The sequence below is a fragment of the Anabrus simplex genome, chromosome 7 (genome assembly GCF_040414725.1).
Source record: "Anabrus simplex isolate iqAnaSimp1 chromosome 7, ASM4041472v1, whole genome shotgun sequence".
Lineage (NCBI taxonomy): Eukaryota > Metazoa > Arthropoda > Insecta > Orthoptera > Tettigoniidae > Anabrus > Anabrus simplex.
In genome coordinates this window covers 248628341-248649817 of record NC_090271.1, presented here as the reverse complement: position 1 = coordinate 248649817, position 21477 = coordinate 248628341, and the positions used below count along the sequence as shown (strand labels likewise).

The window sequence follows — 21477 nt, the reverse complement described above, 5'->3', positions numbered from 1 at the left end:
ATTCTTAGCGGAATTTCGCACAAAATATCGTTCTTCGCCACTAACTGATTCCTACAGCGCCACAGCAAGTAGTGAGGATTCGCACAACAGCGAGTAGCATGTGTTGTGAGAAAGGGTAGCACGGGTATATTGTTGCAGAGGTATGATTCATCCCCTATTCCTCGCGCATCCGTCAATCTGGCAGTCTCTTTAGTGTCTGTTGGTCTGTTAGTGCGTAGTCAAATACTAAACTATTTTTAATTGTATAATCACGCCATACTTCTATTTAATTGTAATACATGTGTCATAATTGTTTCTTGGGTGAAAGTGTTATTTATAGTATTAAATCAATATCTCAAAACTATTATTACCGCACTTAAGTTGGTAGACTGTCAACCCTTACCATTTTGTAGCTATTTTTGTACAGTTTTCATGTATACGCTCCCGTCCTCCCATCCTCTTCCCGGCCGCTATATACTTCAATCCTGAGTACTTTTTGTTGTCTATACATTTTTGTTCATCCCGCACCACTTCTAATTCCCAATCGTCGCTCCTGTTCCAAGTTCTTATTCAAGGTACACAGAGTATTTAGAAGAGATGGAAGTATTGGGTTTAATGGTAGAGGCACACGGCACTATAAGAAGGTGTTTTTTTTTTTTTTTTTTTTTCTGGAACAGATTCGGCTTACGTAAGTCCAGAATCAATCTTTTGGTAATCGCCACTTTACGAGGATCTTTATAAATTTTAAAATCACATCTGTATTCACAGGAGTTCTCTTTAATGTCCTAAATATATTGCTCTTTATGTTTTTCGTGTTTCCTAATGTTTTATGCTACAGATTGTATATTGTGCTATTAATTATTGAAATTTAATTTTGTTATTTTTTGATGTAGTTCAACTTTGTCCTTATCTGGAAAGTCGTTGAGTTTCTCAATAAACATATAAACAACCTTAGTCAAACATTTATGCATTTTCATTTTTAAAGTAGGTACTCTCTAATAACGGCACGGTAGGTGAAGGATATGGTAGGCCTAACTTCCACGTCGTGTTCTGCACAATTCCCAAGAACCTAAAATGATGTCCTCGACTAACTTCGAGTTTGAAAGGAGTATTTTCAAACAATTCATGGCAATTAGTATCATTGTTGATTTGTTCAATAATTGATAACGTTCTAGCCAACAGAAAGGACCACACTATCATTACAAACACAATCTGGCAATAAATTATTTTTTTAAAGGGTCACCTTGATAGATATTAACAGACTATGATGAGACGCGTGACTGTCAAGCGTGTTACATGTCATGCCTCGTTGCATTGTCTCCAAGAGACGATGGATATGGAATAATTAATAAAATTACAATAATATTTTAACAGTGACACAGTGAAATGTTTTCATTAACATTCAGCCGGACTCCACTTTGTTTTGGTTTTATTTTCACTTTCAGTTTCTTTGTACTGTCATTATTTATTATTCTAGTGGGCTCTAGTCGTGGAATATTAATTAGAATTTTTGACAATGTCTATGTTTTCTTTTTAATGACCCATGTGTCCCTTCATGGCCACATGGAGGAGTATTTCAAGAAAGAAGCATTTAGTAAAATAAAGTTTTCGATGTCAACTCGCAATCAACTATGGTTGCGGCGGATTTATACTACCCGACAAATCTGATCAGATGAACTCATAGATATAGAAGCTGACTTGCGTACATTTTCCATTCCTTTCTGTAATGGAACATAACTTCAGGAAGCAAACATGATTCAACACCAGAAACCAAATGTGATTTATACTTCAGCACTTCCAACACGGCACGGTAAATCAATACTGTAAGAAATTAACAATATAACTTATGCGTGGAGATATAATTCGCTTCCTGTAAGGAATATAGCCTACAATATCAGTAAAATTGCAAATACACTGCGGTTCAAGAAAATACTCCCCTTCCTCGTTTTGCTCCATAGTGAACGGGTAAAGTACGTTTGAAACAACATTGGTTGGTGATTATGATAAATTTTATTGATTGAAATTAACATTGGGTACAATGAGATTAATTTACCTCACAAATATCAACAGTTTAATTTTCCGTGTACTTCTCACAGGCTTTCTTGAGAGACTGAATCCTTCTTGGCATTGAGTGAACCAAACTTTCACACAACGTAGGATCAATTTCGTGGTACCAGACACGAACGATTTTCTCTTCTATCAGCTCAATTTTGTATGCACAGCAATACTGACTAAGCTTTCTTGACAGTATTGACTAGAAATTCTCAATGGTGTTCATGTCTGGAGAGTTGGCTGGCCACCATAGTCGCTGAAAATTCAGATCAGCCAAACATTGTTGTTGAACCCTTGATCGGTGGCAACTGGCGTTTTCGTGTGGAAAAATAAACGATCCAAGGTTTTTACCACTGAAATGATCACTAGGTGTGTTCATTACTACCTTTTGCCTGATTTTGCAGTATTTCACACCATTGAATGTAGGTCTACCTGTACATATCTTCATCCTTCCAACCCCTTTTGAACAAAACGCATCCCACACCGTAACACTTTCAAAGAACATTTTTGTTTGAATAACCTACTAATTGTTCAGTTCTTCCCCTGTCTGAATCCAGAGTTTCAAGCCTGAATCACTACCATGCACACTCAACTTCTTTTCGTCAGAGAATATCACTCTGTCACAGTCTTCTGCAGTCCAGTCCTCGTACATGTTTACAAACTGAATCCTGTCTGTGATGTGTTTCTTAGTCAGCAAGATTTCTTCTTGGGAGTCTTCTTCGTAATATTCATCTCTTAAAGTCGTCTGAGCACTGTTTGATGTGAAATACTCTGCTGAAAGTCTTGTTGAATTTCGGAAGCAATCTGACGAGATTTCAGACCTGCATAGTCAGGGACTTGTGCTCTTCTTACCACCAGATCTGTGTCGTAAGCTTGACACTCCAGACTCACTCTGCTTTTTTGAAACATTTTAAACTGTTTTGTGGTCAATGAACAATTTTCTCGCAATTTCATGATTATAATCCTTCATTATTGAAGGCTAAAACCATTCACTACTTTCTCGGTGAGATATCCTTCTTTCTTCCCATAGCCTAAAATGGAAAAGTTTAGGTTAAATGTTGTGCTAAAACCGTTTACAAGTATTTGAAACCACAGCTATGTAAAAACAATGCGTTTTAACAACAATAAAGTTTAAAAGTTCAAATTTATACTCACTGTCAACTGTTGTCACTCCTGACCAAGAAAATAAGTCCTTGAAGTCCTTTCCACGTTACAACTGGTAGCAGGCACAAAATGGCACAAGAGAGTACTCTTAAGCTATCTATCAGTCTAATGATACGTTACAGGTAAAGGCGCTCTTTTAAAATTATTTAGAAGTAGATCAATTAAACCGATCTTTATCAACCATAGTTTTAAATTGTGTTGAGTTCACTGTACATCTATTTTTAAATACAGCCTACAGCACTAAATTATCTTAAGAAAAATAATATTTGAAATCATTTGATCAATGATTTTGACAAATCAGTAGGTCTATAATCAAGTAAAACTCTAAGTACATCAAAGTGAAACATGGAAATCTTAGGATTCAACTAAATGGGGATATTGTTTTGGATGGCAGTGTATTACTACAGTAAGTGCGTAACTAATAATAATAATAATAATAATAATAATAATAATCACATGGAACAGATACAACAAAAGATGTATATCAAAAAATGCAAAATTACGACACTACAATACAGTCATCAAACCAGAGGCACTTTATGCATCTGAAACACTGATCATTGGCGGCAGGTCACAAATGAAAAGCATTGAGAAACAAGAGAGGAAAATTCTCAGAAAAATCCTAGGACCAAAGTTCGAAAATGGAATTTGGATGAAAAAGAAACCACACGAAATTTTTCAATTCACAGAAAAAATCACAGATACCATCAGAAAGAGACGACTAAAATTCTACGGACACCTACACAGAATGGATAACAACAGGCTGACAAAGAAAATTCTAAATCTAGCTCTAACCCTGAAAATCCGCAACAATTGGTTAGCAGAAATTCATGAAGATCTACAAGAAATGGGTATTGAGGACGAAACCATTCAAGATAGAATGAAATTTAGAAGCTTAGTAAACAAACATAAATTTGCAGAGAAACCAACAAGAAAAAATACAGGCTGGACAGAAACACGCAGAAAGGAACACAGTGAAAAAATGAAGAAATATTGGGAAGAAAAGAAGAAGAAACATTGTGCAAAATAAGTTCAAACGCGCTCCACAGCTGGGCACAACGAATCAAAAAAATAATAATAATAATAATAATTGTTACCCCCACTAACTACTTTTACGGTTTTCAGAAACGCCGAGGTGCCGGAATATAGTCCCTCAGGAGTTCTTTTACGTGCCAGTAAATCTACCGACAAATATAGCTTAAAATCAACGATGGATACCCAATTAAAATTACCAACAATGAGCTAACAGTGAATTCTTTCAGTTATTCAGTTATTCGTTTTAAGAAAAACACAATCACTTTACGACGATCTTTGTTTATTTTAAAAAAGCATCTGTATTCACAGTAGTTCCCTTTATATTCCCGTTAATGTCCTAATAATGAATGTATTGTTCTTTAATTATTTGTTTGTATTTCCAAACGTTTACTGCTATAGACTATATAATGTGTTGTTACTTGTTAATCTTTTATTATTTTAATATTGTTTATCAGATGATGTTAATGTTCAAATTTAATTTTGTTACTTTTTTATGTACCGTAGTCCTCTGTCCTTTTAGCAATCCAGGATTTCTTGAAAGTCGTTGAGTTTCTCAACAAATATATAATATATTTAAATGTTTTACAGCTAAAGCCCGGTAGTACTCGGCCGTTTAATGCACTGTCCCGCATGATAATTGTTCGTTTTCTCAGATCCCTGCAAATCTTATATATTACACCTTTAAAATTACCTCTAATATTTCACTCGAATCCCGCTTGTTAGGCTTCATTAATGCGTCTGTTGAAGAGACCTAGTGTTTATCGTGCACTATGTCTTCTGGTGTGAGCTAGAACAAATCAACCTATCTTTGACAATATGAAAGTGACTGAAGTTTGAACGATTTAGTAATGCCATTCGTTATGCAGCCAATCTCCGTTATGAACGGTGTGAAAATGTTGCACATAAGGTCAGTTGGTGCGAGCATTTCAGTGGTATTAGCAGACTGATATGCACTCATAACTTCTAGCTCGGTGAAGAAAGTGACGGGAAATTACCTCACTGCCTATGTCCCTCGTATGTCTTTTCACGATTGCGTACGCCATTTGTGACAGCTGATTGTGGAACTGGTGCGGATCCAACCAGCCTTAAGGTGCAGTACTCAACGAAAGAACAAACAAACAAACAAGCAGATGAGCGAACAAACATACATGCGCTTCATTAGTGGAATATTTTCAATTCATTTTAAGCAATGCTTGGAAGAAAAGTTTCATTTTCTTTACTTATTCTCACTCTCCCATTCTTATCACAGGCAGACTCCTTTTGTAGTTGTTTCATTGGGAATGTTGTAGCTGCTATGATAAGGTGACCATATTTTTGAGAGTTGAAGATGGAACCAAACTGATAACATAACTATCACAGGGCCCCTCTCTCCCTTTTTATGTACTGCATCCGAGCAATGCTAAATAATAATGGTGTAATATACCACTGAAGCTTACAGTAGAACAGAGTGAATTAAACTAAACAATTAGACGTTTCATTATCTCATATCGCACAGCATTAAACCAATAAATAGAAGTATAGATCGCCGGGCTGAGTGGCTTAGATGGTTGAGGCGCTGGCCATCTGACCTTGGCAGGTTCGATTCTGGCTAAGGGCCGGTATTATAATGAGGGTTTAAACTGAAGATTGAGTTAAACTATAACTTGAGTTTAAACCGATGTTGAGTCTTATAATGGCCGGCCTAAGTTAAACTGAGGTGAAGAAGGAAATATACGATCTTGGTAGCAGTGACTTGCGAGAAAAGAAGACTAACGATAATGTTTTGTTTACTTCTCGAAGGTAAAATGGTGAATAAAAGCAATAAACGTTGCCCTAATTTTATTTGTATGGAAATAGAATTGCTTGTGCAGTTAGAACAGAAATATTTATATAGTTCGTTAAACAGTGGCCTTATGTATTCCTCCGAAATCTCCCATTTTAATAAACATACTACGGGAAGCATAAAACCGCAATGCTATTAGTAGCTGACTGCGGGGTCATACAGCATGATTTCTGAAATAGAAGGAAGTTACTTTATTTTCTAAAATTTACACTTTTGACATTCAAACAGTTCAAAAAGTCATTTTTACATCTTACCTTTTCGTTGGATGGTTTATTCTAGCATCAATTTACTGAAATAAAGTTATGACAGTCTGGTTTGTAAGTCTAAACCTATTTAAAAACTATTTTTCATTCCATATATGAAAGTGACGTCCCCTTGCTCGGAAAACTCGTAGTGCCCGTGGTCGTTCAATAATTTGAACCACTTCTTCGTCATCGCTTAGTATTTCTTCAAACACCTCAAAAATATCTTCGAGATCCATTCGTTCTGCCATGTTGTAAGGTTATGTATTCTTAAACTTCATTTTAAACGGTAGATGAGTGGCAGTAAAATTAATCTCTAGTTAAACTAAAGATTAAGTTTTATAATACACGACTAACAGATAAACCGAAGTTTAAACTGAGCCAACAGTTTAAACCTCCATTATAACACCGGCCCTAAGTCCGGTGGTATTTGAAGGTGCTCAAGTACGTCAGCCTAGTGTCGGTAGATTTACTGGCACTTAAGAGAAATTTTGCGGAATTAAATGACAGCACCACGGTGTCTCCAGAAACCGCAAACCTAGTTAGTGGGACGTAAAGCCTATAACATTATTATTATTTAGTTCTTGTTGTTTGAGTCATCAGTCCATAGACTGGTTTGATACAGCCCTTAATACCACCCTATCCTGTTCTAAACTTTTCATTTCTACAAAACTACTACATCCTACATCTGCTCTAATCGCTTGTCATATTCGTACCTCGGTCTACCCGTATCCTTCTTACCACCTACAATTCCCTCAAAAACCAACTGTACAAGACCTGGGTGTCTTAAGATGTACCCTATCATTCTATCTCTTTTTCTGGTCAAATTTAGCCAAATCGATCTCCTCTCACCAATTCGATTCAGTATCTCTTCATTTGTGATTCGATCTATCCATCTCCCTTTCAGCATTCTTCTGTAACACCACAATTCAACATCTTCTATTCTCTTTCGTCCAGTTATCGTCCATGCCTCACTTCCATACAATGCCACGCCCCACACGAAAGTCTTCAAAAATATATTTCTAATTCCTATATTAATGTTCAAGGTGTACAAATGTATTTTCTTAAGAAAGGCCTTCCTTGATTGTGCTAGTCTGCATTTTATGTCCTTCTTACTTCTGCCATTAGTTATTTTGTTAACCAAGTAAAAATAGTCATCTACTTCCTTTAAGACTTAATTTCCTAATCTAATATTTCCTGCATCACCTGACTTTGTTCGACCGCTCTCCATTACCTTTGCTTTGGACTTACTTATTTCCATCTTGTATTCCTTCCACAAGACTCTGTCCATACCATTCAGCAATTACTCCAGATCTTTTGCGGAGTCAGATAAAATAACATCATCGGCAATTCTCAGGGTTTTGATTTCCTCTCTTAGAACTTTGATACCCTTTCCAAATTATTCTCTGATTTCCTTTATTGCCTGTTCTATGTAAACATTGAAAAGAAAGAGGACAAACTGAAGCCTTGCCTCACTCCTTTCTGGATTGCTGCCTGTTTTTCAAAGCCCTCGATTCTTATCCGTGCAGACTGATTTTTATATAGATTGTAGATAATTCTCCTTTCTCGGTATCTGAACCCGATCACCTGTAGAATCTCAAAGAGCTTGGTCTAATCAGCATTATCGAATGTCTTTTATAGATGCCATGTACGTGGGCTTGTCTTTCCTAATTTGGTCCTCTAAGATCAGACGTAAAATCAGGATTTTTTCACGTGTTCCCACATTTCTTCTGAAGCGAAATTGATCTTCTCCCAACTCAGTTTCAACTTGTCTTTCCATCCTTCTGTAAATAAAACGTGTTAACATTTTTCAGGCATGAGATACTAAACTAATGGTGCGGTAGTTTTCACACTTGTCAGCACCAGATTTCTTGGGAATAGGTATAACAACATTCCGCCAAAAATCAGATGGCACTTCTCCTGTATCATACATCTTACACACTAAACGGAACAACCTCCTCACGCTGGTTTCTTCGAAGGCAGTCAGTAATTCTGAGGGTACGTCATCAATTCCCGGTACCTTGTTCCTTGTTCTTACTTAGGTCCCTCAAGGCTCTGTCCAATTCTGACCTCAAAATTGGGTCTTCCTTGTCATCAGCCTCTTATTGTTCAAGAAAACTATCATCTACTTCTTTACCTTGATACATTGTGATGTTTGGAACATCACAGCATGTGATAAATTATTGAACTGTGTAATTAATTGATAATATGTACTATATATTTAATCACTGGTAGATCATTTTTAAATTAATATGTATATATATAGGGTTTTAATCATCCATTTCACATTTCTTTGTATTGCGGCTATAACGTATTCTGAACGAACTAATAATTGTGTAAAGTATTTCAACATCATTCGTAATAATAGCTTGGAGTAAATTTTCCAATAGCCGTTGTGAAGTGACCAGAGTCAGCAGGCTAATTTCACCACATTTCCAGGAAATGTACGTCATCAAGGTTACGAGACACCTTACCCTCTCCACCTTATGAAGATACAGTTGAAACATTATGAACGCCTACTTTTCGAAGTTCGCTACCTGACGCTTTATTTCAGCGGGAAAGTTCAGCCTATGTGAATGAACGTAATGAAGCAACGTGATGGATTCCTAGCAATACATAGGAGAAGGGATGAGACCTCAAATTTTACTGGACCATGTGATATGGTTGATGGAGGGAGATTTTGACGGCTATATACCCGCCGACAAGAGCTGGAGAGGACATTCTTACTCGTATTCAGATTCACACTGGTACTCGTACTTTTGGAAGACACTCTTACGACGATTCTAAGTCTGCACATCGGAAGATTTTAACTTAGTTCACCTCGCATCTGATTATATACTACTCAAAAGTTACTCTCATTGGGACCTGTTATCTCAATGACGAGAGGTAAAGTCAACGGGAGACCGGTTTTGACTAGTATAGGGGAGGAGAGCTTTTATTATGAATTTAGTTACGCTACTGTTCCGTAATACGGAAGAATACAAGTGTATTCTCTCCATGAACATAACCCATGGTGGTTTTGCATTTAAAATTAGGACTCATTACGACTTTATGTAAGGAGTACAGTAGGAAGTGTTAAAGACAGGAAAAGCAGAAGTAGGACTGGAATCCAACAACAGATGACGCACCCGGTACGAGAGATCCATCAATCATCAGCTTCAAGATAACAGAGTCCACAAATGGTGAGCTAATGGCATAAGTTACTGCAAGTCTTCGCGCAACAGTTCATTTTCTTAGAGTTAATTTCACTCAATTTTTCTTTTGCTTCCGGAAGTTCAGATTTCGTTAAGACGCCGTTACGTCACGTTTTTCATCCTAATAAACAGCTGCTTTAATTTGTATTTTCTGAAATTATTATTAATGATCCTTAAATTCCAAGTTAGTGTACTTAATGATTTGTGTTCTGTCACCCCACCCCTGGGAGTTTCTTGAGTCTCATTACGTATTATTATTATTATTATTATTATTATTATTATTATTAATTATCAACTTTCGTTTTGAAGCCATAAGCTTGAAGGCTGGCGCCCATGGGATATTGTTTATGGAGAAACAATGGGATATCATTTATTTATACTAATATTAAAGTGACTCGCCACGTTATAATTTTGTCACACATCTGTGGGCAGATTGGGTACGTCACAACATCTGTTGGATATGTTACTGCCATTTTTCTGACTTGTCTTCTTTCCCTAGAACTGGTTTTATATCTGAGCTTTCAATATTCATACACCTACTTTTCCTTTATGCAGAGGTTTCCACTGGGCGAGTTGTCCGTGCGGTTAGAGGTGCGCAGCTGTGAGCTTGCATCTGGGAGATAGTGCGTTCGATCCCCACTGTCGCAGCCCTGAAGATGGTTTTCCGTGGTTTCCCATTTTCACACCATGCAAATGCTGGGGCTGTACTGTACCATTCTGTTAATTATAAGAATGGATATTTAACGCTGATAAAATAATGCAAAGGCGTGATGCTATACCAAGCGCGGGAACTGAAGGGGATTCCCGAGGCAAGGCGTGGTCATGTGTGACGAAGAAAGAATATGTGAGGAAGAAAGAAAGAGAGATGGGATTTTGTCTGGGGGAGAGACCTGCCATCTTAACAGAGATTTTCAGCGGGAACAGACAGGCTCACCAAGCTACGGAAATTGAGTCGTAATTCCTATATTTGAAGGTTTTACAGGAAAGTAATAGGATGGAAATCAGTGCCAGAATTTTACGAAGCCATAGGTACCTCAAAGTCTATTAATATATAATCAAATAAATAACTACGTGGGAGGCCGACTGCCGTGAGAAAATGTTTCGAGGCCACATGCCAATCTCAAGTTGTTTCCCGGGACTTCCCAGCGAGTCGCGTGGGTTCCTGGATTCTATAAGAGCAGAGAAAGGTGGAAGGAGGTATTCAGTCCATGATAAGATCGCTGTCCGTGCGCGTCGCGTTTCTGCTGATATTCGCGCCAGAAACCTTTGTCTAAGACAAAGATTGTGACTAATAAGTATTGTGGCGGTAATTTGATTCAGTAGCTCCGAGATTTGTAAAATTCCCGGTAGCAATTTAAGTAAAGGACAATATGTAGGCGTGTGCGGTGAGACCGACGAGTGTTTTAGTATTTGACGCAAAGAGTCCTACCTGTGTAGACTTTCATTATGAGGCGATGAGAGAGGAGTGGCGACGGGTGAAAAAAAAATAAAATAAAATACCAATAACAATAAGCTAGGATAGTTGGTATTATTCCGGTCAGAGGTAGAAGACTAGATTAGTGGAGCACGAATAGTAAAGTCAGTTTCGAGATTCCAGATATCCAGTACTGATTCCCATGTCAAAGGGAATAAATAGATCGGGAGGTGCTGTGCTGTGAATAAACTGAGTATTTCATTTTAGTGAAGAGCGGTAAGGTGTGCAGGAGACTGGTGTTACGAACAGCCGTCCACGACCCCAAGAAGACGACCAGCGGGCTACCCAGGCGGAAAAGGACATCATGAACATGGTACACTGGAAGACGGGACCTAAGGGATCGATCTGGGACAACGCTGCCGCCATGACTGCTTAAGCATCCGCAGTCAACCCGGACGGTGAGGAAGAGGTCTCCAAGATGATAGATAAGTGAACTATAATTAATATATATGTGTAGGGTTGGGGGTTGTTATGCAGAAATACGGTGATTAATTTGTAAATATAGTAGGGAATAGGATTACGGCCCATTAGGCCATTTATTGAGGTATTTTCTTTATATATTTTAGGGTAAGTCATATACATTTTTATTAGTTTAAATGATAGTGTTGCTGTACACATAGTCGTAGGGAAGCTTAAGTACGAGCTTAAATCAATGTTTCTTAGTGCCCGGCATCAGACGATATCTGCTTGTAATTATGGGTTATTAATGATAGAGTACCCTTATGTTGGGAAGGGAATCTGTCTGCATAATGTAGAGCATGCATGCGACCTGGATTTAATTGTTTACTTCGTGTTTGTATTGAGTTTGATTGACTGTGGGTGTAATGAAACTACACCGTAGGCTATGTCACGTATACTTGCGACCCCTCGTACTCTGCCAAGTAAGGGATTGAACCCTAGACTTGAGGGTTAATAGGAATACGTCGCATTGGGTTGACGGCGAGGTTGATGTGTATAACAGAGTGCAATACTCCATATGGTATAATCGAGACCCAGGGCGGTCAGTCACGGGCATTGGACAGTTACAGAAATGTATGTGATTCCTCACTCATTATGTGGCGATCTTCGTCATGTGTAGAGACAAGGTTGAGGCAAGAGCAGAGCTCTGCATGCTTGGAAACTAGGCTATGTTTTTATTTTTGTTGTTGTGAGGGTGCGTTTCACGGCCAAGACTTGGAGGTCGTTTCCCCTGCCTGCACAGCAGGGAGCCTCGCAGCCATTTTTAAATAGACGCGGGAGGGAGGAATTCCTTCTCGCAGGCGAGACAGGCATGCGACGGCGGTTTCATTCATTCATCCTTTCTTTCTCTCTTACTTTCTTTATTTTGTTTGTAAATGGTGGTGCGTTAGGTAGAAACTGGGCACTAAGAAAACTAGCTTAATCAGTACATTTTGTAAATATAACGTTTGTTTTAATGGACCTTGGTTCATATCCATAAAATATATATTTCATGCGAGATTAGAAAGGATATGCCTGTAGTTGTAGGTTTAAACTTACTATTTTTGTTGTGTGCATTTTCCCAAATATGTGTGGGGACCTTTTAGTGGCTTTATTTCTGCAGGACAATTTCTCACCCTGGCATCATATACTTTATTTGTAGGTACAGCAATGCTGTTCCGTGTAAGGACACATTTGTTTCCTTGGTTCACTTATCGACTCCCGCACGACATCAACCAGCTAGTGTATATTTTTTTTTATGTTTATCTCTGGATGTATGATGTGAGCCTTTGGGGCATCCATTTTTGGCACTATTAGTGCAATCAATTGTAATATAAAAGAAAAGAAAATGTTGGTTTAAGAATACACAACTTTGGCTCAAAATGTTAGTAAATGCGTTTGTGTTCCTCATTTCGTAAGCATACGTATAGAACAATTATTTCTTTTATCTCCCTACTCTCGTTCGCAAGAACCCTGTAAACGACCTTTTCCTGCCGACTGCAGTTGGGCTGGCGCATTCATCAAATAACAGGTAAGAAGGTAAGATCGACCTTGCAGTGTTGTTTATGCTCTATAGGGTACAGTACGTTAGTGAAGGACACGGCCGCTTCCTTTCCTATCCCATCGTCGTCTGAAGACCTATCCGTGTCGGTGCGACGTAAAGCAAATAGCAAAAAAAAAATCTCCAAAGGTTTCCTTGATTTTCCTGTATGCAACATCTACCTTTCCTAGGACCATACAACCTTTAACATCCTTGCACTTCTCTTTCAGCCATTCTTACTTAGCAGTCCTGCACTTTCCATCTACTTCATTCTTTATTCGCATGTATTATTTTCTGCCCTCCTCATTTTTTGCATTCTTGTACTTTCGTCGTTCGCCAATCAGGTCTAGTATCTCTTGAGTTATCCATTGTATCTTAGGTTATCTTTCCTTTCTTCCTAACTTTTCTTCAGCAGCCTTACTGATCTCATTCTTCATAACTGTCCCTTCTTCCTCTGCTATGTTTCCTTCAGCCTTTTCATTTAGTCCCTCTGTTACATGTTCCTTGAAACAATCCCTCACACTATTTTCTTTCAACTTGTCTAGATCCCATCCCTTTGAACTTTTTCTTCAATTTCTTCAACTTCAGGTGGCAATTCATGATCAACAGGTTGTGGTCAGTGTCCACGTCTGCTCCTGGGAAAGTCTTGCAATTCCACACCTGGTTTCTAAATCTCTGCCTAATCATAATGAAGTCTATTTGATGCCTTCCATTGTCTCCAGGTCTTGTGCATGTATACAGCCGTCGTTTGTGGTGTTTGAACCAAGTGTTAGCCATGACTATATCGTGATCGATGCAGAATTCAACCAGCCTGCTTCCTCTTTCATTCCTTTGTCCCAATCCGAATTCTCCTACCGTACTACCTCCTCTTCCTTGGCCTACTACTGCATTCCAGTCTCCCATCACAATTAAATTCTCATCATCTTTTGCATACTGTATTAAATCTTCTATCTCTTCATGTATTCTTTCGATTTCTTCATCATCCGCTGAACTAGTATGCATATAGACCTGCAGTATTGTTTTATTTTTTGCTAGTTGCTTTACGTCGCACCGACACAGATTAGTCTCTTGGCGACGATGGGACAGGAAAGGCCTAGAAATAGGAAGGAAGCGGCCGTGGTCTAAATTAAGGTACAGCCCCAGCATTTGCCTGGTGTGAAAATGGGAAACCACAAAAAACCATCTTCAGGGCTGCCGACAGTGGGGTTCGAACCCACTATCTCTCGGAAGCGCTGCACTGTTGTGGTGGGCATTGGCTTAGTGACTATCTTGACCACAATAATCCTTTTACTATGCTGGTCATAGTAGCTTACCCGCTGCCCTATTTTCTTTTTCATTATTATAACTACTCTCGCATTTCCCCTGTTTGATTTTGTGTTGATAATCCTGTAGTCGCCTGACCAGAAAGCCTGCTCTTCTTGCCAACGTACTTCACTTATACCAACTACATCTAACTTTAGTCTATCCACCTCCCTTTTCAGATTATCTAACCTACCACAGCGATTCAAACTTCTAATCTTCCACGCTCCGACTCGCAGAATGTCAGTATCCATCTGCCTGATGATTGCCCCCTCTCGTGTAGTCCCCACCCAGAGATCCGAATGGGGGACTATTTTGCCTCCTAATTATTTTACCCGGGAGGAAGCCATCACCAGTACATCATTCATACAGAGAGATCTGCATGTCCTCGGGAGTTAGTTACGGCTGTAGTTTCCCGTTGCTTTCAGCCGTGTAGCAGTATCACACAGCCAAGCCTTGTTAAGTATTACTACAAGACTATATCAGTCAATCATCTAGACTGCAGCCGTTGCAGCTTACGAAAGCCTGACACCCCCTTTCGATTAATCATTCTTTAGTCTGGTCTCTCGACAGATACTCATCCGATATGGTTGCACCTACGCTCGGCTACCTGCTTCATTCGTACACGCAAGCTCACTTGGTTCACAGGGAAGGGTTATTTACTATAGATGGTCATAGTAATACAGTCTTCAGCGACTACTACAGTTCATGTCCTACAGATTTGTACAACCATTGTTATATACATATATTTTGCAGTTATTTTGATCGTATATTTGTATTACAAATTGTATGTATTCTCTGTGATTTATAGTTAGCCCCCAACTCTCTGATAATTTTGTGAAGGATAATTCTTTCAGTAGTGATTGTCCGACTCATTGGCTGAATGGTCAGCGTTGAGACCTTCGGTTCAAAGGGCCGGATCGGGCGATTTTAATCGACTCTGAGTTATCCTTCTGGCCCGGGGACTGGGTGTTTGCGTTTGTCGCAACACTTTCCTCTTCATTTTCATACAACACACTACACTAGCAACCACCACAGGAAAACCCACAATAGTGATTACATCCCTCCATATAGGGTTCGCGTCAGGAAGGGCATCCGGCCGTAAAACATGGCCAAGTCTACATGTGCTACACAGGTGTGGGAAAAGCGGTAAAAGAAGAAGAAGAAGAATTCAGAAGTGATTCGTATCCTTCTAAAAATCGTGATACACCAAACAACTGTACTTCAAATTCATGTTAACCAGGAAAATGCAGAGGCTGTACCTTAATTGAGGCCAGGGCAGCTTCCTTCCCACTCCTAGCCCTTTCCTGTCCCATCGTCGCCAAAAGACCTATCTGAGACGGTGAAACGCAAAGCAACTTGTAAGAAAAATGTTCAAACTGTGTTGAACTTCTGACAGTGGTAATTTCTTAAAGATAATGTTACAGACAATTTAATACAATATTGATAAATACCGTTTCCTTTACATTTCTGAGGTAACTAAAATAATTCCACTATAGAATTTAAATCAGCCGAAGCAAAAACTTCCATAAAGAAAAACTAAGAAAACATTTGTTTCAGGAGACTGTTTTGAATATTAATTTCACAAATATTACGGTAAAGAATGTTGATTCGTTATGATTATTTATAATCAACGGCGAGAGATAAAATAGTTATATCCATCTGACTGTATACACAGCTGGCCTCAAAGATCCAGAATAGCTAAACAATTATTACAAATTTCATAAAAATCATGATATCATAACACCGCCAAATCAATTCTAAGTAAGTAAAATATTCTCTACTACTGAAAGTACAAATGGTGATGCAAAATGTTTAGGAAATCCTTTATCACAGACACGACGACATCACACAGGAAGTCTGCAGAGAAACCGGATTTAGACAGGATTCCACAAACAAATTTTGTTAAACCGCTTCTAGCAGTGAAGAGTAATCCATGTATCTTCCAGTGTGATCGTAAGATGTTGTAACGATCACTTTGGTATGGAAGACTCATCTCATACATTCATATCTCTTTTCTGTTTATCAATCTCCTTTGCCTGTTGGATGGAGTTCTCAAACCGGTCACTAGAGTCTAAAGGGCCCCATTAGCGTCCGTCTTACTTGCGCAGTTCTAAGACGACAGGTAAGACGGACCGTGTGTGGTAGAATTTTCATCCCTGTACCGTCTTAGGCTTGGCTCGAAGTGAATCTGGCAGCGCCTGATTTTTCTGTGCGTGTACAGGTAAGTCGGCGAGCAAGTTGGAGCGTGTGTGGGGTCTTCAGACTTAGCGTCAGTTTTAACCAATTGCTCCTACAGTGCAGTTCGCTCGTAGGACATAATGTCGGATTTAACAATCATGCCTCGAGCGTTTCTAATAGAATTCATACAGCTATGCCGTTGTAATCCGTGCTTGTGGAAAATCAAAAGTAAAGAGTACACGGTACAGGGTTATTTTTACATGTTTTCCAACAACCGCACCCAGACAATTTGAAAAATTCCATTTTCTTTCAAACTGCTGTCCAGTACAAATCCATTCATCTTCTTTTGTTGGAAACTGAAACAAAATAAAATTATTATTATTATTATTATTATTATTATTATTATTATTATTATTATTATTATTAAATCATGCAACTAAAATATAATTTAACCCAATGTAATTAATTATATTTTTTGTTTTTAGGTTGGTTGGACGAAGACTTAATTTTTACACTCCGTTATATAATTGTTTCTTATTGTACTCTAAGCATACATTATACCTTGTTTTATATAGGCCAAACGCAGATTTGGATTTATTGCGACGATGCCTACATTTTTGTTGGAATCACAGGACGACACGCAGTGAGCATCTTCAAACCTTTCCACTTTCTGAAGTGCAGTGAGGATGCTAGTGCTGCTCGTACTTGATAATGTTTGCTATTCCTCTGAAGTTCATCTTTGGAACAGAATCCCAGTACATGAGCAAGGGTTTCAATCTCACTACAACCTTTATGGCGTAGCACTTTTTACTGACGCTTCTACCTGGAACTGTTCGGACAATTGTGAGGTTGCACGGTATCTTTGGAGAGTTCGACAATTCTGAAGAGGTGAGACCTTTACTTGTGTTCACCCAACTGTTCAGTTCTGGATGTTCAACGAAATCAGTATTTCAGATCAGGGTGCGAAATCAGAAATAAATGATGTGGGGAGGGAGAAGAATCATAGGGCTGAACTACTACTTTTTTATTTCAGGCGGTACTCGGCGGAGGAGAGGGCATATATTTCCCGGTAGGTAAATTACCCCCTCCCTAGAAATTTTCTTTTTTTAGGCAATTATATTTTTCCCATTAGTCACTACACAGTTCAATAAAAAATATTAGTAACCAGTAGGCACTTGGAACTAGGCGTAATTTCACTCGATCCCTAGGCGTATTCGATGGAAAAAGTAAAAACAAAATCATACTAAGTGTGTGTTCTACAGTTTGCTCTTTATTTATAATGAAAGAATCCCCCCGGGCAATTTTGATGGGGAGGAACAGATAAAGAAGAAGAAGGAACCTCTCAGATAAAATCGTCGATGGGGAGGAAAACCCTCCCTCCACTTCACCCGATTTCACACCCTGCTTCAAATAATATAAATCCAAAATCTTCCGCGAGGGAGATTTCCACTTCCGGGGTACACATGGTACACATGGTTCTGAGGTTCAATTAGCCTACACCAAAAATGTGTACCAGGCTAATTCTTTGTACTGTCAGATACTAATATTTTGAATCATGGGATTTATTCTTCCTGAATATGAGCAAAACAGTCCAGTTGACGACAATGTGTAAAAAAGTATGTTTCCGCCCGGGATCGAACCGGGGACCTTGCGCGTGTGAGGCGCACGTGATAACCACTACACTACGGAAACGACTGCGACGCACAGTCCCATCCGTTGAATAATATCCTGCATTCCGCTCTTGGCAGACTTCCATTCTCCTTGAGATTATAGAGTCCTTTTTTGTGAACGTCCAGTATGATCGATAACTTACTGAAGAACAGTCTTAACCAAAATATTGTAGACTACATTCTCTAGCACAGCTCGCTGATGTTCTTCTTCTTCTTCTTCTTAATCTGTTTACCCTCCAGGGTCGGCTTTTCCCTCGGACTCAGCGAGCGATCCCACCTCTCGAGTAGCATGAAAAAGTTGTACCCCAGCAGCACCAAGAATCAAACCACGGTCGCCGGTATGATGGGCAAGCAGCTACGCCGCTACACCACGCTGTTCCCCAACAATAACAATAATGTACTGTATAAATATCATTCTTTCTTTCTTTCTTAATCTGCTTACACTCCAGGGTTGGATTTTCCCTCGGACTCAGCCAGGAATCCCACCTAACAGCCTCAAGGGCAGTGTCCTGGAGCTTCAGACTCTGGGTCGGGGGATACAACTGGGGAGGATGACCAATACCTCACCCAGGCGGCCTCACCTGCTATGCTGAACAGGGGCCTTGCGGGAGATGGGAAGATTGGAAGGGATAGACAAGGAAGAGGGAAGGAAGCGCCCGTGGCCTTCAGTTATGTACCATCCCAGCATTTGCCTGGAGGAGAAGTAGGGAAACCAGAGAAAACCACTTCCAGGATGGCTAATGTGGGAATCGAACCCCCTCTATTCAGTTGAGCTCCCGTGGCTGAGCGGCCCCTTTGCAGCCCTCGTACCACTTTTCAAATTTTCGTGGCAGAGCCGGGAATCAAACTGGGGCCTCCGAGGATGGCAGCTAATCACACTAACCACTATCAATCACTACACCGCAGAGGTAGCCTATTAGGCATTTTGTTTATTATATTTATCTATGCTGTTTAGACACTTGTTTAATTTCTGAGCAGAATTAATGTTAATGTAGCAAAGTAAGTTTTTTTGAATTTTTGGACAAGCCCATTATCGTTATTAGTATTCTTATTGCTGTTAGGCTTCTGTAAACTTACAATTTTAGCTTCCTTTCATTTACAGTTTGCTTTACGTCCCACCGACACAGATAGGAATTATGGCGACGTTAGATTAGGAAAGGGCTATTAGTGGGAAGGAAGCGGCCGTGGCCTTAATTAGGGTGGAGCCCCAGCATTTGCCTGGTGTGAAAATGGGAAACCGCCAGTCTGAGCGGCTCAGATGGTTGAGACGCTGGCCTTCTGACCCCAACTGAGTAGTTTCGATCCTGGCTCACTCCGGCGGTATTTGAAGGTGCTCAAATACGTCAGCCTCGTAACGATAGAATTACTGGCACGTAAAAGAACACCTGCTGGACAAAATTCTGGCACCTCGGTGTCTCCGAAGAGCGTAAAAGTAGTTAGTGGGACGTAAAGATAATAATGTTATTAATGTTTAAAATGGGAAACTATGGAAAACCACCTTCAAGGATACCTACAGTGGGATTCGAACGCACTATGGTGGTGGTGGTGGTGGTGGTGGTGGTGATTATTGTTTTAAGAGGAAATAATTCCCCGGATGGAAAATCACAGCTGCGCTCCCGTAACAGCACAGCTTTTTAATTTTACAGTCATCATCATCATCATCATCATCATCATCATCATCATCATCATCATCATCATCATCATCATCATCATCATCATCATCTGTTTACCCTCCAGGTTCGGCTTTTCCCTCGGACTCAGCGAGGGATCCCACCTCTAGGGCCTCAAGGGCGGTGTCCTGGAGCTTCAGACTCTTGGTCGGGGATACAACTGGGGAGAATGACCAGTACCTCGCCCAGGCAGCCTCACCTGCTATGCTGAACAGGGGCCTTGTGGAGGGATGAGAAGATTGGAAGGGATAGGCAAGGAAGAGGGAAGGAGACGGCCGTGGCCTTAAGTTAGGTACCATCCCGGCATTCGCCTGTAGGAGAAGTGGGAAACCACGGAAAACCACTTCGAGGATGGCTGAGGTGGGAATCGAACCCACCTCTACTCAGTTGACCTCCCGAGGCTGAGTGGTCCCCGTTCCAGCCCTCGTACCACTTTTCAAATTTCGTGGCAGACCCGGGAATCGAACCCGGACCTGCGGGGGTGGCAGCTAATCACGCTAACCACTACATCACAGAGGCGGACTTAATTTTACAGTACCGTACATAAACGTTCAAATTGTCTTACCGTATACAACGGCTTTATTTACCGCTTAACATTTTCTTGCCACGTTTTTACCGCTTCGCTGAAAACCTTCGATATGTTACTGAGACGTTAACAAATTAGCAAAAAAAGAAATCAGTTGGTGGCACCATGAAGGTGAGTACACGGCATGAGGATGGGTGATGTAGTTTGCCATAGCTTTCCACACTGCGCTGGAAAATGGTATTGTAGCACGACTCTAACTACATCAAGACGCACTATGAATGTCGCTAATCAGCGCCACTCACTCAGCAGCTCCATACTGTCACAGCCATGAATAAAACTGAGACTTTGGTGTGGAAGCTACAAGCCAAGAAACTGATGCTATAGTACCTTGACCGAGCGAGTTGGCGCCGCGGTTCGGTTCACATTACTATGAACCTGCATTCCGGAAATGATGGATTCGAATATCACTGCTAGCGGCCTTGAAGTTGGTTTTCCGTAGTTTATTTCTTTCCACACCAGGAAAATGCTGGGACTGTGTCTTAATTAAGGCCATGCTTACTTCCTTCTCACTCCTATCCCTGTGTGTGTGTGTGAGAGAGAGAGAGAGAGAGAGAGAGAGAAAGACAGAGACAGGTTCACCTCTGTGGTGTAGCGGTTAGTGTGATTAGTTGCCACTCCAGGAGACCCGGGTTCGATTCCCGGCTCTGCCACGAAATTTGAAAAAGTGGTACAATGACTGGAACGGGTAAACCCAGCGTCGGGAGGTCAAGTAAGTAGAGGGGGTCGATTTTCACCTCAGCCATCGTTGAAGTGATTATCCGTGGTTTCCAAATTCTTCTCCAGGCAAATGCCATGGCTGCTTTCTTTTCTCTTCATTGTCTCTCCCTTCCAATATTGCCATCCTACCACAAGTCCCTGTTCAGCATAGCAGGTGAGGCCGCCTGGGCGAGGTACTGGTCCTCCTACTCCTACTCCAGGACACTGCCCTTGAGGAGCTGGACGTCGTCTCCCTCTCTGAATGCGACGAAAACACCCACCCTACACGGTACACGGATTAAGAAAGAAAGATAAATTATTATCTTATTTTTCTACGGGGTTATAGCCGGAGATTTAAGTCAACTAACAAAGGAGTGACTATATATCGAGAATGGAAACTATCCTGTTGTCACAACGCAGTTTAAAAAAATAAAA

At 40.1% G+C, this 21477-nt stretch overlaps 1 non-coding gene across 1 annotated transcript; it reads right to left on the bottom strand.

Moving 5' to 3' along the window:
- Positions 1-18039: 18039 nt before the first annotated feature.
- Positions 18040-18112, bottom strand: TRNAV-CAC (transfer RNA valine (anticodon CAC)). The gene has a single exon. It is a non-coding gene; the product is annotated as a tRNA-Val (tRNA).
- Positions 18113-21477: the final 3365 nt, after the last annotated feature.